At 39.8% G+C, this 16,078-nt stretch overlaps 1 long non-coding RNA gene across 1 annotated transcript in view; it reads left to right on the forward strand.

Annotated features, from left to right (window-relative positions):
- The window catches only part of LOC105853914, a 148,490-nt gene that overhangs the window by 27,776 nt on the left and 104,636 nt on the right, over nucleotides 1–16,078 (forward strand). Inside the window, exon 2 of the long non-coding RNA XR_001145655.1 lies at nucleotides 10,607–10,699. This is a non-coding gene — a long non-coding RNA (uncharacterized LOC105853914). The remainder of the gene's footprint in view (nucleotides 1–10,606; nucleotides 10,700–16,078) is intronic.

Below are 16,078 nucleotides of genomic sequence, written 5' to 3' on the forward strand. Positions count from 1 at the left end.
TACTTTTCTTTCCACTGTGTTTTTAAAAGTAGACTGCAATGTTAGAATTGAACAGTAATCAAATACTGCATATCAAAACTTGTGAGATGCAGCTAAATAGCACTCAGACGTAAACACATAATCTTAAATTTGCTGACTAAAGAATATAGTTCTTTAGTCAGAGGAAAATAGGATGACTGATAGTAAGTTTCATCATTTTCAGATAAATTCACTGTTTCTGTCAAACACCTGAGAAAATCAGTTTATAAATTAACACTTCAAACTTACAGAATTTATCAAGATATCAACCTATAAAAGCAATATTATCAACCAGAAATCAGTTGGTTTTTTTCTGTCTCAGTGATAATCCATTAGAAATAGGAGAAAAAAAATCTATTCACTGTATCCACAATAACAACAAAAACATGAAAAATATCAAATGTAAAACCTATAAAGATCTCAAGAAAATAAAGATCTGAAAAAACATATTCTGGGGCAGGAGAATAAATATTGTAAAAATTTTAATGTCACTAAGGGACTCATCTTTGACGCCAAAGAATTACATCAAAACAACCTGCCCCCCCCCAAAAAAAAGGGGGAGAAGGGATGGGAGGAAGGAAAAAAAAAGAAAACAATAAATCAAACTATACTTCTTTAGCAGAATGTAAATATACATGGGCATATTAAAGCAAAGAATAAAGATCACCAATGAAATGATCAATAGTGGTTATTTCTGGTAACACTTAAGTGGGGGAAGAAAGTGAACAAAAGATCTTAAGATTTATCTACAGTTCTTTCAAGTGTATGTGTTTCTGTATTACTTGTAATGTAACATATATAGCTTTATTACTGAACATACTTGCATAGGAAAGCTACAAAATTTTACAAAATACTAAATATTATCAAAAATCCTTTGGTAAGCAGAATATTGTCTCCCTCCACAAAATGGTCATGTTCTAATCCCTGGAGCCAGTAAATACTACCTAGTTGGAAGAATTTAGTAGATGCGAGTAAATTTTATTTTTTGAGGTTTTCCTGGTGAGCTCAATGTAATCACATGGATTTTTAAAAGTGAGTAGAGAGGGCAGTCTGAGTCAAAGATGTGAAAATGCTGTGTTGCAGGCTTTCACAAGGGAGGAGAATGCCAGGAGCCAAGAAATAAAGGCACCTCTCACAGTTTAAAAAGCAAGGGAATACACTGTCCCCCAGGACCTTTAGAAGGAATGGCAGCCTGCCTACGATTTGAGTTTAGCCAAGTGAAAACCATGTCATATGTCTGCTTTATAATAGAGTTATAATGAATATGTTTTGTTGCAAGCTAGCAAATGTAATTATTATAGCAGCACTAAGAAATTAATGTAATTTCTTTCATTGCTGAGTTACTTCTGAACATCCAGTGCCTACCACATTTCTAATGGTAGTTTTTGTAGTATGAATCATAGTGTCACCCAAAGATTTAGTCCCAGTCTATGGGGTTAATATAAGGAATATAATGGAAAAGACAAAAATTATAAGCCCCAAATATTTTGATTCAAATTGGGTTAAAATTGTATATAATGAGGAAATAGAAGGATATCTGATGCTCACGGATCAGGAAAATCAATATAATCAAAATAACTATTATGTTAAATGTTATATAAATTGAATGTAATCCCCATTACATTTTTGAAAGTAATTGAAAATGTTAAAAATTATATGAAATAACAGTAGATATTGAATTGCAAAAATAACCCCATGAGAAATGGCGGCATCACATTACCTGATTTCAGACTTTACTATAAAGCAATAGTACTGAAAACGATATGGTATTAGCACAAAAATAGAGATATGGATCAGTGGAATAGAATCAGAAACCTAGGAATGAATTCACAGACCTTTCAGCAGATAATCTATGATAAAGAATGAGCACCATATAATCCAGAAAGGATGATTTCTTTAATGAGTGATGCTAGGAAATTGGAAAGTCAACATAAAATTTTTAGAATGAAATTAGATCACTTTCTAAGTTCATATACAACAATAAATTCCAGATGAATTAAAGATTTAGATATAAGGCCTCCCTCGTGATTCAGTGGGTTAGGATGCAGCACTGCAAGCTAGCTGCAGCTGCTTTGGCGTGAGTTCAGACCTCGGCCTGGAGATAAGCCACATGGCACCACAGACCTCTCCTGTCTCGCTCTCCTGCTGCTCCTCTCAGCAGTGTAATTCTTTGACCTGCCTGTTCTGCTCCCCACTCTGTCTCTGGTGAACCCTCTCACTGCCCCTGTGGCTCTGGCCTGTATCCCAGTTCTGTATGTATAGATAAATCTTTTTTTTTTTTTTAAGATAAAGTCTGTATGTATCTTTTTTTTTAAAGATTTATTTATTTATGCATACAGACCTGGGGTACAGGCCAGAGGCGCAGGGGCGGTGAGAGGTTTCACCAGAGACAGAGTGGGGAGCAGACCAGGCCGACTGAAGAAGTACGCTGCTGAGGGGAGCAGCAGGTGGGTCAGGAGAGGTCTGCTGTGCCATGTGGGTTACCTCCTGGGCCGGGGACCGAACTCATACTGAAGTGGCCTTAGCTTCTCAATGCTGTGTTTTAACCTGCTGCACCACCAGGGAGGGCCCTAAATAAATAAATCTTTTTTAAGAAGATTTAGATATAAGACTTGCAACAATAAACTACATAGACGAAAACAGTGATAATATGTTCCATGATATGAATTATAAAGATGTTGGTGGCAAAAGAAATAAAAAATAATAATAATAATAAGTCAACAATTGGGAATACCTCAACTTAAGAAGTATTTATACCATGAGAGAAATACAAGACAGTGTAAAAGACCACCATCTTTAGAGTGAGAGAAAATACACAATAAATAACGAATAAGTGAATAATATACAATATATGTTTAAAAATTCACAAGGTAAAACAGCCCAGTTAATAAATGGATAACAGATGTGAACTGACAGTTCACCAAAGAATAACCAGGAGATCAAAAGACATGAAGGAATCGTCATTGCTTCTGCTAAGAGAGCCGCAGGTTAAAACCACAGTGGGTTACCCACCTCACACCCATGAGAATACCCATCAGTCCACTTTGGGGCATCTATCCAAAGGCTATGAAACCTTCAACACAAAAATTCACATTGCGCAGAATTCTCAGCGGCATTATTTGCAACAGCTAGGACATGGAAACAGCCTAAATGTCCCTCAACAGGTGCCTATATCAAGAAGAGGTAGTATATCCACACTACGGAGTACTATTCAGTGATCAGAAAGGATGAAATGGAGGTCTTTCAACAGAATGGAGGGCGTTTAAGAGAATTGTGTGTAGTAAGGCAAGTGAGAACAATAATAGCAAATACTGCATGTTTATATAGCAGACAATTTGAAAATGTAAAACTCTTTCAAAAACCAATAAACGTCAGTAGACAAAGTGAGAGCACTGAGGTTAACAGGGAGGAGAGAGGAAGAATCAAGGGAATGTAAAGGATGGTGATGGGGGGGGGAGGTGCATCTCTAAGCAATGTTACTTAGTTTGGCTAATTGAAATCTTTATATGTCTTTAAATATCTTTGAGTGTTAGGCTCTCTTGTGAAATAGACTGTTAGATTTATGTTCCCAGACTAAGTACCTAGACCTGTACTTTCTTTTTTATGCACTAATGTGGTTTGTTAAACCATATTCCTGAAGTCACCACAGTATTTAATGAACAACTTAGGGACACTTATTTTAACAATACCAAGCACTGGGCTAGTCTTTAACCTCTTGTGTAAATAAACGACCAAAGGTTGGTAACTATTTATATATCAGTTACCATAAAAGCATAAAGATAAAAGAACATGAGCCAAGTGGGAAGAAAGGCCTATTTAAGATAGATCTAAACATTCTCTACACTTAGGCACCACAAATTTGGTTTTCAGTTAGTTTGCTGAGAAGGATGACAAACTTTCCTGTGTATTCTGCTTTTTAGAAAAATAATTAATCTAATTATTGACTAAAGAGAGCAACCTTGAACTCAGATCTTATCTTATTATCCTTTGAGGCATGAAACTATTATTGCACTACATGCCTTTGCTTGAAATTGTATTTGCTTTAACATGCTTCTGATAGAAAAATAAGTTCATTTAAGCTTTACTGGATTCTTTCACACCACGATGATTATTGTACTACATCGTCACTAATTTTTTTCTATAAATCTACCAGTTCTTTAAATGACACATATATCGTGTCCTTATTTTTTCATTAAGATCCTCTTTAGAGGGCCCTCCCTGGTGGCGCAATGGGTCAAAGCGCAGCACTATGAAGCTGTCCGCAGCCACTTCAGCACCAGTTTGATCCCCAGCCAGGGGGGTGACCTACATGGTGCCACAGACCTCTCCTGTTGCATTTGCTCTGCACCCCTTAGCAGTGTACCTCATCTGTCTGCCTGTTCTGCTCCCCACTCTGTTTCTGGTGAATCTTCTCATGGCCCCTGCACCTCTAGCCTGTATCCCAGTTCTGTATGCATTAAAAAAAGATCCTCTCTAGAGGGTGCTCCCTGGTGGTACAGTGGTTAAAGCACAACACTATGAGGCAGTCTGCAGCTACTGCAGCACAAGTTCAGTTCCTGGCCAGAGGTGACCCACAGGGCACAGCATCTCTCCAGACCCACCTGCTGTTCCCCTCAGCAGTGTATGTTAGTTGATCTGCCTATTCTGCTCCCCACTCTGTGTCTGGTGAGTCCTCTCACTCCTCACACCTCTGGCCTGTACCCCAGTTTTTGTATGCATAAATAAATAAATCTTTAAAGAAAAAGATCTTTTAAAAAAAAACACACATGATTTTGTGACTCAAATTTCAGTTTGCAAAATAACAGAAGCTTTTTTCTTTAACAATAGTCAATACCTTTATTACATAGTAGTAAGGCAAACAATTCATACACAGGCAGTGCAAACACATGCCAATATATACAATGCTGTGTTACCCCCTCCTTCTTTTCTGTAAGTCACATTTTCCATGGCAGGTCTCAGGCTTTATTTCCTAAATCCACTTTTCACTTCCTAAAAAGGGAAACCCTTCAGTGTAAAGGAGGAAGAACTTGTCAGATTTCTCTTAGGTAGAAAGAGAAGTCTGGGTTAAGCATCACTGATCAAACACTGAATTAATCGTGTCAGAATGCCTCATCAATTGCTGTGTTGAGCGTCTGTCATCAGCCATCAGGCGACCATTTCATGCTTCCTTTCTCTGCTGTGGAGTGTAAGGCATCAGTCTTTGGGACCCCTGTATGTTACATACTGGCAGATTTGTTATTGTGAGCAGGACCGCGGCTGTCTCCCAGATGAACAGCCCGTGCAAGGAACAAGCCCTGGAATTCTGGTTTCAGCAGTTTGCCCCTGTCTTGTTGTGGAATCAGCTCCCAGTACTCACGATGCAAATCACACTTAGCTCCTGTCTAATTAATCCCACTTCTATTAAAAATGAACACAGGTTGGTGATCGGAGTCTGTAACAGACGTGGTATATCTGTATCATAGGCCAGTTCCTGTGGCACCAGTTACCACTAGCACATCAGCCAGGCTGCATCAGCAGTGTAAGCACAGTGAGTCCTCACCTGTGGAAATGGTTCTGAAATGCTAAATCTAGTCTGTGGTATGCAAATTAGAGACTAGTCAGCACTTGCAGAGATCTAAGTTGCAAATAACTTCAAAGGAGACTCTGAAACAGGTTTTTTTTTTGGACGGAGTTCTGATTTTCCTAATATCTATCCATAGGGTGCATGGACACCCCAATATAAGTGAAAGTAATACTAAACACTGTCATGAACTGAATGTTCCAGACTATGAGAAACCGAGAAACCCTAATATTTGGCCAGTGTCATCACTAACCTCTGCAGTTCTTTACTGTGACTCTTGGAAATTCTGCAACTCATTTTCATTCATGTGTTTCTTGTTTTGCTTTAATGAAATTGTTACAAGGACTTCCTGTTGAGTTTGGTTTTTAAGTTTATGTTGTACTTTCTTTTTAATGTGCTAAACATCTTCCTCTGTTATTAGTAAATTAAGCCTCTGATTTTTAACTGTGTTTGTCCTATTCTTATCTGATCCTGTCAACCCTATGACTCTGTACATTTTCCAAATTGGTCAATGAAACAGTAAATCTTAGTCTTTGAAAGTGAAAAGCCCTGTGAAAATGACACAACCCAAAGACCCTAGTCCTAGCAAAAATATACCCATGGACATTTCTGTGTTTATTATAGTTGTGTAACAGAATAGTTCAGAACTTGGCCTTTGAAGATTTGAATTTCAAGCTCTGTCCCTTTCTCAAGCTCTGTCATCTTTTGCTAAATCAGGATAGCAACTTAGTAATAATTTGGGCCCATGAGTTGGTATATTATTTATAAATAAGATCTTTTCAAATTCTGGCCCTCATAAGACTATGTTCTAGAGACCACAAAAAAAAAAAAAAAAAAACCTCATAAATAACTAATTCCTAAAGGGAATCTACGCTGATTATGGATGTTTTACTAAATATCTTCGTGAATTTTCTGTAACTCCAGTATTATTTCATCTATATAATTCCAGCCAAAATTTTAGCAACATCTGTCGATTTAGTTTCTAGACACTGATGATCTCTAATGAGGGGTGGAATTATTGATGCTTAATTGAATGTAATTCGTGAGCATTATGAAGATTGTTACTTATCCTTGGCTAGGCAAGTTAGCAGTATGTCACCTTGGTAGATGATAGATTATTGTGTTTTCAGATGTTTGTGCCATAGAATTTTCTTTATATTGCTGCTGGAATTTCCTTTGTCTTTGTGTGTGTGTGTGTTAATGATGTGTATGTTAATGAAATTCCTTACCATAAAGTTGGGACAGATGTGAATTTTTCGTAGTTCTCTTTTCAAACATAACTTAGATCACAATAAAACAAATAACAACAAACTCACTAAATCAAAACCATTACCACATCCCAGCTAATGACAAACTTAAGTGATGACTTTATTTATTAAAGATTTAAGTCTTTCTCCAAATACTGTTCTCTGTGGGTAATTTTCAACCAAATTGTAATCCTGAGGAATATGACACATGCCCGTTTGGCTGGGACATAATGAATAGAGTAGATCTCAGATTTAAGCCATTGCTGTATAGCATGCTATTATTTTCTTGTGGTCACACCATGTTTTAAGAAGGAACTTAAGGCACTGACAAATTATCGGGACTTTCACTCTAAGCAAATGCCCATGTGTGATTTTTAAGATGTGTTGGGGAAAATAAAACAATACCAAAACCAAAACCAAAAAAGAAAAAATTAAGCCGGATCCTGCCGACTCCCGAGCGGCATCTCCAGCGGCCAAAAAAAAAAAAAAATGTGAATCTTGGTATTATCAGTTATAGGAGAACACATCTCTGCAAAGAAGGAAAAGTGCTCACTTTAAAAAAAGAAAAATCTATGCTTTACATGTTAGAAAGTTTAGTTGATCACACTTAACCTAAGAATGTGCCATATCTTTATCATTACTAGAAATCCCTTTACCGCAATCAGTAGTGTGTAAGACTCTGTTTCCAAAGAGGACACACCTTATAGAGCTTGGAATTAAGAAATACCCTCTGAAATGAAGTAAGAATGAATGCGTCCTTCTTAGAAGTGTCTTCCCTGGGAGGTGGTAGGTAAATCGGTGCCTGGTCTTTCAGTCCAGTTCAGTTTTTGAAACCAGGCTATAACTTAACTGCTCAGTTATTTGGTAACATGTCAGGCAGGAGGGGATGATAAATGGAAACCGGAGAGGACGTATCAATCAGTTTTTCCTCTATCCTTGCTACTGGAAAGCCAGGCTCAAATCTAGATCCTAATTCTGTCAAGCATGTAGGATTTCCAAGACATATACTTGTCGTGAAGATATGTTATTTCTGCCCCTTTACTTCTCATTTTCTTATTGAAAATGTTAAAAGTGTATCATTCTGTAGTTTATTATTACCAACATTTTTATATCATGCATTAAAATTAGAAATGTGTGCCCTTCTTGACTCTGTATAAGAGAGGGTTCTCCAGAGGGCAGAACTGAGTTGTTCTGCAAGTGCCTAACATTGTCTTACGCCTTGCTTCTGAGCACACCACATTCTCTCAGCTTTATTCCGACATCATTGAGCTCATGTAACTACATACCTAGAGTCTGAATTCCCAAGAAGCCTTTACGTATACTCACATTTCTCCATAGGAATGAGGCCAGCAGACAGAGATGTTCTACTCAGCATGACCCAGTTTGTTTTGTAAAACCTAAAGGTGGCATTGTAGTTCATTAATTCATCTCTTCTGAGTCTGATTTGCATGAGTCGGTCCACTCCGTCCTTACTAGTGTTGACTCTGGTAGGAGTGTGTGGTGCTCTTGTGTTGGTGATGAGTAGTCTCTGAGACCGGTGTTCTGCCCGCAAAGTCCTGCCTCTGTGGAGCTCCAGGAGCTTCCAGAAGTCCATGTGAATTCCCATAGTGAATTCTTAGATTCACTGTGAATACACTTTGAAATGCCAGTGAAATGAACTGTTTGTCTGCAGAAAATCAGTTGCTGTGCCAGTGGTGAGACTTATCCCAGATACCAGAACTATAAGGCAGCAATACTTAGGTCTAAAATCTGCCAGTGCAGCTCAATCTCTGGCATTTTCTCTTTTGCATTCTCAAACTCTTCTTGAATCATTTGTCTGATGTCTTTGTATAGTAAACAAGCATTGATCATGCACATACTATATGGTAAATGTTGTGGTAAATACTACCATTTGGAATAAAATGTCTTGTGAGCACTACAGATAGTTCAAAAGTACTTTGTAAAATGTGTTCTTGTAATGCTGCCTTGTGATAAGAGTTACAAAAGAAAAATAATTGATGCTGATATAAAAACAGAGATAACGAGAACATACCCCCTTATTATCAAGAGATGTGTTTGTTAACTAAGTAAACATATTGCCCAATTGAGACATTCCCAGCAGCCACTAGTCCTAGTGTAGTTACTCATTAGACTTTCTTGCTCACTGAAAGTATCCTGGTTGCAGAAGTAAATTATATGGTCACACTAACTTTAAGCAAAGTGGAAACTTCGTAAACTGCTAGGTCCTAAAAGGGATAATGACTTCTGAGTACTTTGGAAAACATCCTGAGGTGAAGATAAGCATTAGTAGTGTAATGGGCTGAGATTAACTTGGTTCCTGGCTTGATTCCAGGGAAAAATCACAGCTTCAAATGTAACATATTTAAGAGCATGAAATCAATGTTGAGTGAAGAGGAATGAAGAAGGGGTTCATTAGTAAATAAAACCTGAACCATTTTCAATGTTGTGAAGACAAAGCTAGTGAAAGAAAAAGACCCTAGGCCTTGAGCACAGTGAGGACTTAGAAACCTTTTTCTCTGACAGCAGACAGCAGAATGTGCTCATAAAACATGTCAACTGAAGGAACCTTGGAAATCGACTCAGATGATGCCACAGGTCTTAAGGATAAATGGCATATTGGAGACAAGACTCAGTATGTCCTTTAATACACAATGTGGACTCAGGCCACCAATATTAGGCTCACAGTTCCTTAAATGTGTACACTCCGGCATTTTCAAATGGAATCCCAGACTGAAAATGCCCTCTCTACTGCCTCCCAGGGTGGTTGTGAAGATGGAATCAAATCATAAATTACAGAAGTCTTGCATACAGTGCTTGTTAGTAGTTAGCACATTCATGGATCCAGCCCATGTCCTGGGCAAAAAGATCTAAGGCTACTTTTGGCCACAAGTAGCCCTTTAATTGAATAAAGGGGGTCCTGGTTTGTGCTTTGTAGCTCTCCTACTCCTCTCTCTCTGGCATTTGAACGTCCACAAAATCACACCCCAAAGATGGTGGTCATTAAGCAACTAACACAAATTAGGGCCGTGATTTGGCCTGAGAGGTCATAGCTACGACAGTAAACGCAGTGGCTACCCGATGCCTTCCCTTTCAGGATTGGATTCTTGCAGCCTAAACAGGTTCAATAAAAGTGACTGAGCACATTTGAGATAAGGAATATCAAGGTTTAAGGGAATCTTAACTTTAAAATAAGCGTGGCTGTGCAAAATAAACCGTTCACTAGGAGAATGTGAACGGCAAAAACTGGAGTCTTGAAAAGTTCTATACAGATGGGCCAGGCTATTTTCTCTTTGGAGAAAATATTCCTGAGTAAATACAAGAGAAATGTTAAAATCTTTCTAAGGTGGCACAACAGGTAAGGACACAGCACTGCAAGCTAGCCACAGACGCTTCAGTGCAAGTTCAATCCCTGGCCAGGGAGGTGACCCACAAGACCCACAGACCTCTCCTGAGCCAGCCACTGCTCCCCTCAGCAGTGTACTTCATCGATCTTCCTATGCTGCTCCCCACTCTGTCTCTGGTGAAGCCTCTCACCACCCCTGCACATCTAGCCTGTGACCCAGTTCTGTATGCATAAATAAATAAATCTTAAAAAAAACAAACAAACAACCTATTGAATGATTTCAGGTAAGCCAGGTCACAGAGACAGAAGTATGTAAGGATTAATGCAGTAGAAGGTTATTTCTTGCTTCTGCAAGGATTCCGTACATGCTTCCATTGGTGGGGGTTCTTCCTTCCATAGTGGCCCAGTGACCCTCTTCTGTATTTCTCTTTCCCTTAGGGCCTCACCACCACTGCCTGCCCCTCCTTGAAGTGGAAAAGCCTGGAAGAGCACAGGTTCTTCTTAAGGATGTGAGCCAACATGAACATTCTGGTATGTTTGATACTTCTCTTCCTAAATGCTTTTTTTATTTATTTTTGATTTTATAAATTAAACTGTGATTGAGCTAGACTTGGGAGGCATAAGGAAGAATAGAAGCACTGCAATGGGAGCCCAGAGATGATAGGTGATTTCTAGCAGATGGGGGTGCAAGTTGTGCTTTCTGAAGGAATTGTCTGGTACTTAAGTATTAGTAAAGAAGAAGAAGGAATATGGGTGCTGGGTGATGGGTGTGTGATGGTGACATCCATCTGAAGAGGTGTGAACCTATGTTCCTAAACTGTATACAATGTTGTAAGCCAGTTTACTTCACTAAAACACAATTTTTTAAAAATTATAATGCAGATTTTAAAAAAGTCAAATTTGTTGGATTTGCCTATAGTCTGCTATGCTGATCTCTTGGATTGTGCCGTTCCTGGAGCCAAGCACTCCTAGACTTGCTCCCTGTTTATACACACTTCACAGTATTTATCCGTGGCAAGGCCTGCATGCTTTCCACCCAGTGGGCCTGGGCATGCAGATGAAAAGCTGGGACCCATTGGTGCTGGATTCAGTATTTGCCTTGACAAGATAAGAGGAACTTTTTGCTTCAGGATGAAATTCGTACCAAATTTCTCCCTGTCCATAGACTTGAAATTCACATGCCACTAATAGCATTTGAATTCACCACACCATCACATAAATCCCAGAATAATCCAGTGAAAGTAGGAATGTGTATGACCAAATCCTTTCTTCCCAGGCCTCAGGGAATGAGCTCAGGGGAGAGGTGGCCCACTGGCTTGCTGTCTGCAGCAGTGTCAGGAGCAAGGCGGTGGCCGCATCTGCAAAGCTTCATTATAAATGTTAAAACTGGCATTCTGGGGGCCATTAGCCTCTTCTGACTTTGTTCCCAGCTGATCACATACAGCTTTGGATTAGCCCCTGAAAACTTTTGTTCTAGGCCCAAAGCCAGAAACAGAAAGGCATGGCCTATAGTTTGACACTCTGAAACTCAAGGTCATGGCCACACCAAGACTCAAGAGTTTGGGCAGAGGTTCTCGGTGGAAGGAAAAGCAGAACATAAATATTGCTAAACAGCTAGCCTTCTCTATTACAAATAAGATTCCAGTTAGATGAATTCTATGCCAGGATTGACAGTAGAGTAGAAGACTAGAAAGGAAAAAGGCTCTGAAGGAACCACCTGCCACAGGCAACTCTCACTCCATGCATCGTTCACAGCTGCCACCCATTCCTTACGCCACCACACAGCCGACACAGCAGGAAGGCAGGACGGAGTTAACTCCCTTGGGGTGAACCCTCAAGTCTGATACGTTAGTAACAGTAATGGGGATCAATTTCAGGCCTACTGGCTCTGATAGCATTGGTGAAAAGTCTTTGGCCAGAATATGAGCAGATTTATTCCCTCCACAGTCCCCAGGAATCCAGAGCCTTCTTAGAATTTTTCATTCGAAAATGTTTATACACCTTGGCAGTGATTTCCAAGGAGACGGTTAGCAACCACAGAAAGTTTTAGGAACTCTAGACATTGAGACCTCTTGAGCCCCGAACCAATTTAAGTTGTGCTTCTACTTTTCTCACCATTCTAGAAGGTGATCTTTGACTGAGCCACAGAGTACTTGAAAATAGAGAATCCACTGGGAAAAAAGAAAGCCCCGCTTGGCTCCCGGGCTCAGTGTTTAACTGAAAGGCAAAACTTCAGGAAATTGTGAAACCACTCGTCATTAAGTAGATGGTGTGAAGCTGGAGAATATTATCTAAAAATACAAGACTCTGGCAGAAAAAGTTACTTTTCAGTTCCTATTTGTGTCTCTGTCCATCTGCCTATTTTTCTGTTTCTCCAATGAGGGAAGATTTCATCTTTAATCTAGATTTAATCTTTCCTTAGGTAGGCAATCACAGATTTGGCCCTTTTATCAAATTATGTGTTTTTAATGAAAGAGAAAGGGGTATTTTTCAGATAACAAATATAAAGATGAGCATGCACTTTAATCAGACTAAGGGGAGGGAAGTGTAGGGAGTTTAAGATAGACCATGGCAGGAGGGGAGGGGTGTCAGTGCATTCTTGCATTTTGCCATTGGATCAGTGACATGCCAGTTATAATCTTTCTCCTGCAGGGGGAATCAGACCCCCAGTCAACCTCAAATGTAAAAATAACTTCTCATAAAGATGGGCTGGGAAACACATCTTAGACCTATCGCCACAGTGAGCCTGTTTAAGTCTATACACACCTAATCCAGACCCACTTTCCCACCCACTTCAGGTGGCTGATCCGAGAGGGAGTTCTTGAGAGCACTTTGGAAACATCTGGAAGGAAGGGGAGGCAAGGGACATGTAGTGTATGAGGCAGAAGGAGGTGGGAAGTTAAGATTTGGAAAGTGACAGATGGCCTAAGGCTCACAAGCACCTGTGGAACAGACATCAGTGGCACGATGGATTTTGTCCAGCTTTTGTCAAAAATTAGAGTTGGATACACAGGGCTAGGAGGGCCAAACGAGGGTAGGTGGAGGTGCAATATCCTTGGCTGATGTTGAGCCCCACAGTGAGGAGTGTAGGTGGCAGTTAAGAGTAGGGAACAATTAATCAAGAGCGTGTGATTTTCTCTGGGGATGTAGAGATTGGCAGTGGGGCTGGCTGCGCTTTTTCATGGTTGGCAGTGTTAAAGGAAAGTATTGATCACACTTGTTAAAGAACAATAAAGTAGACTGGAGTCACTATCAGGATAGGTATAGGGACCACTACAGTGGGATCATGCAGGAAAGCAGAAAGATCAGCCTCAACTCGGAATCTTACAAATAAAAGAAGCTTCCTCAGTGAGGGCCAACAGGGAGGGTGCAGTGGACGGGCAGTTACTGAGAGAAAACATCAGAGTAAGGAAGAGCTGGCGGCTAAACAGACCTAGTAGGGTCATTACTGGACATGATTGGACGGTGAGCAATCAGATAGTGAAGGGGGGAGTTCTGTCTGAAATGCAGAATTCTTGCTAAAATTGAACATGCACAGATGAACACAGAAGCCCAAAAGTCCAGGTGTGGTTGAAAAGAGCTCAGAGGAGCCCGAGTAGAGCTTGGTTAAGAGAAATCGTTGGCAACGGATCATCGTCAGCACTCTCAGTGAGGGAGCGTGGAAAACACAGGGACTCCCACCCCTTCCAGCTGAGCTTGTCTGCAGCTCTCTCAGGCTATTTAATTTCTCAAAATATTTAAGACTTTACAGTGTGTGCGTGCACACGTATGTATAAAACATTCTTAAGTTAAAGTATGTAAGATTGCTGCTTTTGAAGTTGAATGTCTGTCATGTCAGCAATTTTGGACAATAAATAAGTCAACTTAATAGTGAGGTGAAGAATAGGTTCCTTAGGCCTTCTGCATTTTCACTGTCACAGTATCAGTACCCTCGGGTGCTCATCAAGGTTTTAGGATTCTGACTGCCCACAGGAGGACCCAAGGATAACTTTGAAGTAATCGTCACTGAAATCCTCAAGTTGTCTTTCCATGAATGAGAGAACAGTTTCTTACTGTGACTTGGTGGATATTTTTAAAGAAGAACCCAAACACTATCAACCCTCAGCCTTGTGATGACCTTGCTACCTACATCTCAGAAAATAGAGGGTAACTGGTAAGAATTTCCTTATACCTCCTATCTAGACATTATGTATTTGTCTATAGCTGAATTCAAATAGATTATCTGGTGCTCTTGGCATAGTACTGAAGAATAAACTTGGAAATATCTACTGATGTCACACTGAGCCATACAAAAGAACAGCCCTTCTCAGGTAGGCAGTTGTTAGCTTCTTGTACCAGAGACCGACATCGGCAACCCAGCGTCTGCTGCCAGGTGATTGTGCTAAAATGCAATCAGAAGGGATCAGTTTTGTGATTTTTTTTTTTTTTAAGATTTACTTATTTATGCTTCAACTACTGGGGGTATAGGCCAGAGGTGTGGGGAGGGAGGAATGAGAGGATTCACCAGAGACAGAGTGGGAAGCAGAACAGGCAGATCCACAAAGTAAACTGCTGAGGGGAGCAGCCGGCGAGACAGGAAAGGTCTGCTGCACCATGTGGGTCACCTCCCTGGCTGAGGGATCAAATTCATGTTGGGTCTAGCTTTGCAGCTGCCCTTTAATTCATTGTGCCACCAGAAGGGGCCTTTGCGATTTAAATGCATCAAGGTCCTTGGTTAGGGAATCCCACTTCGGGGATCCTACTGCTCCCTCCTTCTCCAGCGTCACCTCCACATGCCGCCTTTTCTCTATCACGCTCAACACTGTGCTTCCTGGAATGCACTGCGCTTGTCATGCTTCTTGCTTTTCCACATGCTAATTCTTCAGCCTGTCAGTTTTCTCCTTGTCAGGATTTCACTTAGTTGAAGCTTTTACTCCTTGAGGCAGTGTGTGAGCTAAACACCCCTTCTCTGTGGAGATATTCCTCTTAGACATACCTCTTTCCTTGCTTTTTGCCACTAAATATTTAGTTACTAAACTGCGGCACCACTATTGTATCAGAGGAACCACATGAAATAATGTGCTCAGATTTTGAGTTACAAATAAGCAATTGTCTACAGCTTAGCTCCCTATAATCTAAAAATGTAAGAGTATATCTAATTTTTATATAGTAATAATTTTTCTGAGAAAGAGCACAATTTTAGTTAACCTTTGCCTAGCTGTTTTTATGCGTAGAAGCAGTCCTTTGTAAATAGCTTTGATGAATAATTACTGAGTAAGGCATTAGGCTAAATGCCATATATACTAATCCTAGAAGCTAGCCTTAGAGTTCTCGCATCAAAGAAACAAAATTAGGAAGGAAACAAAGTAGAAATTCCCTTTGATTTTTGATTGATAAATATGAATTTTTGCATATGCTCTTAAGACATCTGAATCCCAGTGGAAAAAGTTAATACCCCTTCATTGTTGAATACATATTACATATGCATCGTATCTTTGAATAAAAATAAATATCTTGGCCTTCTAGTAATTAGTTAAACATGTGTGTTCTTGTTTGTCTTGCCCCAAACACTTTCTGTTTGCACCAATAAACCTCCGGTGACATTTCTCCTAATTTGTCACTCCCTTGCTTGGATCTTCCTTTCCCTTCCATTTTATTAAGAATCACAGAGCTTAAAATCACAGGACAGCAATTGGGTCTACCAGAGCGATCGGGATCATTCAAAAGGTATATCCCTGCCAGGTGGATTTTCGATTGAAATAAAATAAGATGACAGGAAAGTACAGGGAAGATGAATGGCTTGAGCTGATGGGCAGCATTTGGAATTGGGTTTTGTTTTCTTAGAGAACTACACTGTCATTTTTCTTTGTCTTATCCTGTCTCTGCCGGTTCTGTCTAAGGGATGTCTTTTTTTTTTTTTTTTTAAGAATT

This window comes from Condylura cristata, unplaced genomic scaffold (genome assembly GCF_000260355.1).
Source record: "Condylura cristata isolate star-nosed mole 26May11 unplaced genomic scaffold, ConCri1.0 scaffold00021, whole genome shotgun sequence".
Taxonomy (NCBI): Eukaryota; Metazoa; Chordata; class Mammalia; order Eulipotyphla; family Talpidae; genus Condylura; species Condylura cristata.